The following is a 6,812-nucleotide window of genomic DNA, read 5'->3' as shown; positions in this document are numbered from 1 at the left end:
CAACAAAATCTGGATCTCAGCCCCAGAGCATTGTATCTCAGCCTAGAGATAGTGACTACTTCTTCTATCTGCTATTCCTATATTCTTTGGAGTTCTCTTTACATCTTCATAGCCAACCTCTCATTATTCCGATCCCCTATTATAGGGAATACCTTATATTAACTTTCCCTGTTCAAATTCCTGTGTCATTCCTCTCCCCAGATAGGACTCAGGCTGATATAGAATTGTCACCAAGAGTGGTCCCAGGAAATAGACCTGCAGAAATGAGACTTTGGGTTTGGTTTGTTCACACCTCTGGGCTTGAGCACAGTCCTTGCCAATGAGAAATGGATGCTTGTAAACCACGGCATATGGTGGCATCACAATTAATCAACGTATGGTTGATTGTGTTGAAATGCCAGCTGAAGCACGTCCTTGGAAGCCTAAAGGGCTGCTGCGCTTGACCATTATGGCAGTAATCATGGCTATAAAGATTCTGATGTGGGATGGATTATTTTGAGTGCACTGAGCACTTACAAAGAGAAAATGACAAGCTTAGGTCCATTAATTTCTTAGCTCAAGCCACAGTCTAAGAACCAGAGAGCTTTCATGATGCCTAAAAGTTGCTCTTATTTATTGTAGCTACAGGGCTAATGTTGCTGAAAATCAAGTGCAATATTTAATTGTATGAGCTCTTTTTCGTGGCACCTCAGAGGCGGTAGGCCACTTCAGGATGAAGCTGAACATCTCCTTCCCAGCTACTGGCTGCCAGAAACTCACTGAAGTGGACGATGAACGCAAACTTCGTACATTTTATGAGAAGTGTATGGCCACAGAAGTTGCTGCCGATGCTCTGGGTGAAGAATGGAAGGGTTATGTGGTTCGAATCAGTGGTGGCAATGACAAACAAGGCTTCCCCATGAACCAGGGTGTCTTGACCCATGGCCGTGTCCACCTGCTGCTGAGTAAGGGGCATTCCTGCTATAGGCCAAGGAGGACTGGAGAGAGAAAATGCAAATCTGTACGGGGTTGCATTGTGGATGCCAATCTCAGTGTTCTTAACTTGGTCATTGTAAAAAAAAAAAAAAAGGGGAGAAGGATATTCCTGGACTCACTGATACTACTGTGCCTCGTCACCTGGGGCCCAAAAGAGCCAGCAGAATCTGCAAGCTTTTCAATCTCTCTAAAGAAGATGATGTCCGCCAGTATGTTGTGAGAAAGCCCCCAAAGAAGGTAAGAAACCTAGAACCAAAGCGCCCAAGATTCAGCGTCTTGTTACTCCGCGTGTCCTCCAACACAAACGTCGGCGTATTGCTTTGAAGAAACAGCTCACTAAGAAAAATAAGGAAGAGGCTGCAGAATATGCTAAACTTCTGGCCAAGAGAATGAAGGAGGCCAAAGAAAAACACCAGGAACAGATTGCCAAGAGACGGAGGCTGTCCTCTCTGAGAGCTTCTACCTCTGAGTCCAGTCAAAAATGAGATTTTCTAAGAGTGACAAATAAATAAGATCAGACATAAAAAAATATTTAATCGTGTGGGTTAAATTGCAATGACAGTTGAATTCAGTCTTGACAAGTTTCTCATGTGAAAGTTGGGGCATTGACTTGTAAAGAATGGGATCCTGAAACTTGGAATGGTAATATCAGTTTGGTTCCAGATGAAACTGACAATCTTAAACTACCAAGTCACTCTGAGCCTCCCTTACTAATGGAAGTAGCTTGCCCCTCAGTGTCTGAGTCTAGCCTTTCTCTCCTTGAAAACACTGTAATAAACTCATCTGGTCCAAATGCTTTGAAAGCAGATGACCATTCTCCTCAAGACCAAACACAGCCACGCCCCCACTGCTGATAGAACCATAACTAAAGTCAGATCTCAGCGTGTTCCAGGGGAACAAGTACACACTATGACCAAGGAAGAAAGAGCTTATATACCCAAAGAATTGTAAGACTGCTCTTATATATAGGCAGAAACCTGGGAGATCTGTGCAAAAGCAGATTCTAAGGGTGTTAGGTAAAGGAAGGCAAAATTCATTTATATGGGTACACTTACTAGAAATTCTGGATTTAATGTGTCAGTACATGCAGCTGAAGGTGGCTCTAAGAGCTTACTTTGTTGACTGACTGAAAATGGAACTCATCTGTGGCCCACATTAATGAAGTTGAGATGCCAGATGTGCCCTGGCATGTTATAGAAGAGGGAATCCAAAAGCTTAGGGTGATAGGAATGCTGGACAGGATTTATAATGTATGACTTGTATACAAAATCCCTAACCATGTTCCATGAAAAGGCTCAGAAGACACCTCCTTCACACTGAGACATTAAGAAATCCATTAGTGTAAGGAGCACCTGCATCCTTGGAAGCTCTGTGGTTGTTTCCCTTTACAGGCCAGGTATGACTTCAGGGAAAGAATGACCCTGATGGCAATCCAGAGATCATCAGCGTTGCCTCTCTGATCATAGGCCCAGAGTACAAGGACCCTGGGGACAGAGTGGTTTCAACAGAAGAGTTGCTGGCACACTGCTCAACACCGCCTCACATGGTGGTGGGTTCTGCTCCTGCACTCAGCACCAAGCTCCCCAGTTACCCCAGGTACAGCTCTAGCAGCCCGGGATGGCATGGGCTGCACCCTTCAGAGCCATGGGGACATGGTGCCTCCACCTAGATTTCAATGGACCAGGCCTCTAGGCAAAGCTGCAGACTCAGGACCCCAGCCAGGAAAGCTGTGGGGCCCCAGCAGCAAACTTCCTTGGGGGCCAGCTATCCAAAGCCTTAGGGGCCCAACTCATGCCCAGTAAAGCTGTGGAGTAAGCCTGTCACCATATGCCTCTCTCCAGTGTGTCTGGAAGGCGAGACATCCACCCCAGTGGGCCTGTGGGGCAGAGAGTCCAGCCAAAGAGGAATACTCTTGAGCCTTAAGGTCTAATGGAATTTGCCCCTTTGGATTTTGGACTTGCCTGGACCCTGTCACTCTTTCCTTCTCTCCTATTTCTCCCTTTTGGAATGGGAATGTCTACCCTATACCTGTGCCAACATTATATTTTGAAAGTACATGACTTGTTAGGTTCACAGCCAGAGAGCAATTTGCCTCAGGATGAATCATACCTTGAGTCTCACTCATATCTGATTTTTTTTATTATGTTCAGTTAGCCACCTGTATAGTACATTAGTTTTTGATGTAGTGTTCAATGATTCATTAATTGCGTATAACACCCAGTATTCATCATAACACGTGCTCTCCTCAATACTCATCACCCGACCACCCCATTCCCCCACCCATCCCTCTGAAACCCTCAGTTTGTTTCCTGGAGTCCATAGTCCCTCACAGTTCATATCCGATTTAGATAGTATTTAGATGAGACTTTTAGGTTTTAGAGTTGATGCTGAAACAAGTCAAGATTTTGGGGATTGTTGGGTGGGAATGAGTTTATTTTGCATGTGAGAAGGACATGAATTTTGGGGGGCCAGGGGTAGAATGCTATACCCTGAATGTGTCCCCCCAATTTGTATGTTGAAACCTAACCCCCAGTGTGCTGGTATTTGGAGGTGGGGCCTTTGGGAGGTGATTAGGTCACGAGGGTGGAGCCCTCAAGAATGGAATCAGTGCCCTTATGAGAAAGGCTCCAGAGAGATTTCCACCCCTTCCACCATGTGAGGACACAGTAAGAAGACAGCCATCTATGAATGAGGAAGCAGATCTCAACAGACACCAAATCTGCAAGTGGCTTGATCTTGGACTTCCCAGCCTCCAGAACTGTGAGAAGTAAATATTTGTTTTTTATTAAACTCTCAGTCTATTACACTCTGTTAAGGCTGCCTGAACATGCTAAGACAGGCTCCCCGTTTTCAATGGGGATGATAGATTCCCAGAGAAGCTGAGGCCAAGTGGCAACACTTAACTGCAAAAGACAAGATGGGAATATCTACCATAAAGGGTAGCATGAATGTATAGGCAAACTGATCATGATGTCCCTAGGGATGAAATAGATGAATAGCCTACTACAATATTGCTAATCTATATGATAAGAAAAGTTCTAGATCTAGTAACCAGAAATCTGACTCAAGTCACCATAGTGGAGAGTCAGCCTCTTGCTGTTTCTAGTCTGAAGTTAATTCGCAGACCCAGAGACCTTTGATTAAAGGGGAGGCCAGGTTCCCTTGAGAAAGGAGCATGCATCATTGCTGCAAGAACATATTGCAAATCTTCCTCTAAGCCTTCCCCAAAGGGACCTGTGGCCCTCTTAAAAGAGTGAGTGCCCACTGAGGAAAAGGAAATACCCAGACTTTATGAGGATTCCTAGGTACTGGCTCTGAATTGACACTAATTCCTGGGGACCCAAAATGCCACTGTGGCCCAACAGCCAAAGTGGGGGCTTTACTTTTACTTTACAAGGTAGTCATCAGGTGATAGAATTTTGCCTCTCATCTGATTCCCATTGAGCCCAGTTGGTCTAGTAACCCACCTTGTGGTTATTTCCCCACTTCCTAGATTTAATATTGGAATAAATATACTTAGAAACTGGCATAATCCCCACATCAGTTTGCTGATAATAATGAGGGCCATTACGGTATGAAGGGGCTAAGTGAAAGTGAACTTCCTCTCACTTCAAAGTTAGTAAACCAATGATAATGCATCCCCAGAGCATGTGACTCTTGATCTCAAGGTTGTGAGTTCAGACCCCACGTTGGGAGTAGAGCCTACTTAAAAAAAAAAAAGATCAACAATATAACTTGAAAGTGTAGCCTCAGTGATACACCAAATCTCCTGGTCTCTGCCATAATATAGTCTGCAGAGATCTTGATCAACTTGACACTCAACAAAACAACACACTAGGCTTCTATATTGATGAAAGGCTAATCAGATCTGGTGAAAAGGAAGTATCAAGTGTCTTAGATGGCTTAGTAAAAATGACCCCAACAGAGCTCCATCCCACCATCTACCATGTGAGGTTACAGTGAGAAGAGAGCTGTCAGTGAGGAAGCAGGCCCTTACCGTACATCAGAATGCTGTGATCTTGGACTTCCAGCCTTCAGAAGTGTGAGAAATAAATGTTGTTTATAAGTCACCCAGTCTGTGGTATTTTGTTATAGTAGCCCAAACAGACTTAGATGCCTTGGTAGGCTTCTTTGGATTTTGGAAGCAACATTTGAGTGTGCGCCTTTGAACCCATCTACAGAGTTGCCCACAAGGTTTCCAGTTTCCAATGGAACCAGAACTAGCTAAAGACTTCAGTACAACCTACTTCAGTTAAGACTTCAGTACAACCTACTCTTCAATTGGGACCTTATGATCCAGCAGATCCTTTGGCACTTGAAGTGTCTGTGACAAATAAGAATGCTGTAGGAAGGTTCTGGCAAGCACCAATGAGGGAATCATAGTGTAAGCCAATAGGATTTGAGAGCAAGTCTGTACCCTTTTTTGCAGATAACTAGTCTCCTTTTGAGAAATAGCTTCTGGCTTACTACTGGACCTTGGCAGAGACCAAACACCTAATCATTAGATATCAGGTAACCATAAAATCTCAGGATGTATCCTGAGATTCCCATGTGGGTGTTTTGTCTGACCCACATAGTCATATGGTTAGACATGCATAGCAGCAATTTATTATCACATGAAAAAAAACCCAACTTGGGCAGGTCCAGAAGGTCCCAGTAAGTTGTATGAGCAAGTGGCTCAGACTCTTTTGGCACCAAATCCTGTAATATTGCCTCCTCTCCTTCAATCCATGTCTATGGTATCACGGGGCATTCCTTATGGTGAGTTGCCTGAAAAAGACAAACTCAAGCCTGGTTTATATATGAGCCTGCATGATATACTGATACCATTTGAAAGTGGAGGTGTGCATTACAGCTCTACTAAGGGGTGACTCTGAATGACAGTGGTGAAAGAAAATCCTCTCCAGTGAGCAGAACACAGACACTACTGTGTCTGGAATGAGAAATAGCCAAAAGTATGGATCTACACTGATGTTTGTGGTCAGGGAGTTGGAAGGAATAGTACTGGAACATGAGTGACCAAGAAACCTAGGGAAGAGAGAGGTGGATGGACCTCTGAATGGCCGCAGTGAAGATATGTGTATCCCAGGTGAGTGCCCGCCAAAAGGCATTTACTGCAGGGGAGACCCTTGCTCTGTGCCGCCACCCCAGTGTTTGGTAAAGGAAACAATGGGCCTGTGTACTAGTCTTCTTAGGCTGTAATAACAAAACACCATAGACTGGGTAGCTTAAACAACAGAAATGTATTTCTCACAGTTCTGGAGGCTGAGAAGTTCCAAAATCTGAGTGCAAGTAGATTTCGTTTCTGCTGAGATCTCTTTCCATGGCTTGCAGACAGCCATCTTCGTGCTGTGTCCTCACATAACAGAGAAGGAGAGAAGCCTCTTTCATGTCTCTTTTTACAAGGGCACTAATCCTACCATGAGGGCTCCACCCTTATGACCTAATTACCTTCCAAAGGCCGCATTTCCAAATACCTCACACTGTGGGTGAGGGTTTCAACATATAAATTTTGAGGGACACAATTCAGTCCATAGCAGCCCAGGAACAAAATGGTGGAGATGGAAAATATGCCTGGGCTCAACAATATGGACTTCCCTTTACTGAGGATGGCGTGGTTAGTGCTGTTCCTGAGTGACTAACTGCCACCAAACAGAGATGAAAATCAAGTCCCTGATATAGCACTATTCCTTGTGGGGACCAACCTGATGGCAGGTTGATTTTATTGGACCTCTTCCATCATGAAGGGAGACAGAGATTCATCTTCATAGGAATAGACACATTTTCTAGATATGGTTTCCCTTTCCCACCCACAATGCTTGTGCCAACACCACCAT

General features: G+C 44.4%; 1 pseudogene; it reads left to right on the top strand.

Annotated features, from left to right (window-relative positions):
• The first annotated feature begins 698 nt into the window (after positions 1-698).
• On the top strand, positions 699-1,460 carry LOC100463601 (annotated as a pseudogene).
• The last annotated feature ends 5,352 nt before the right edge of the window (positions 1,461-6,812 follow it).

The sequence above is a fragment of the Ailuropoda melanoleuca genome, chromosome X (genome assembly GCF_002007445.2).
Source record: "Ailuropoda melanoleuca isolate Jingjing chromosome X, ASM200744v2, whole genome shotgun sequence".
NCBI lineage: Eukaryota > Metazoa > Chordata > Mammalia > Carnivora > Ursidae > Ailuropoda > Ailuropoda melanoleuca.
This window is presented reverse-complemented; position numbering and strand designations above follow the sequence as displayed.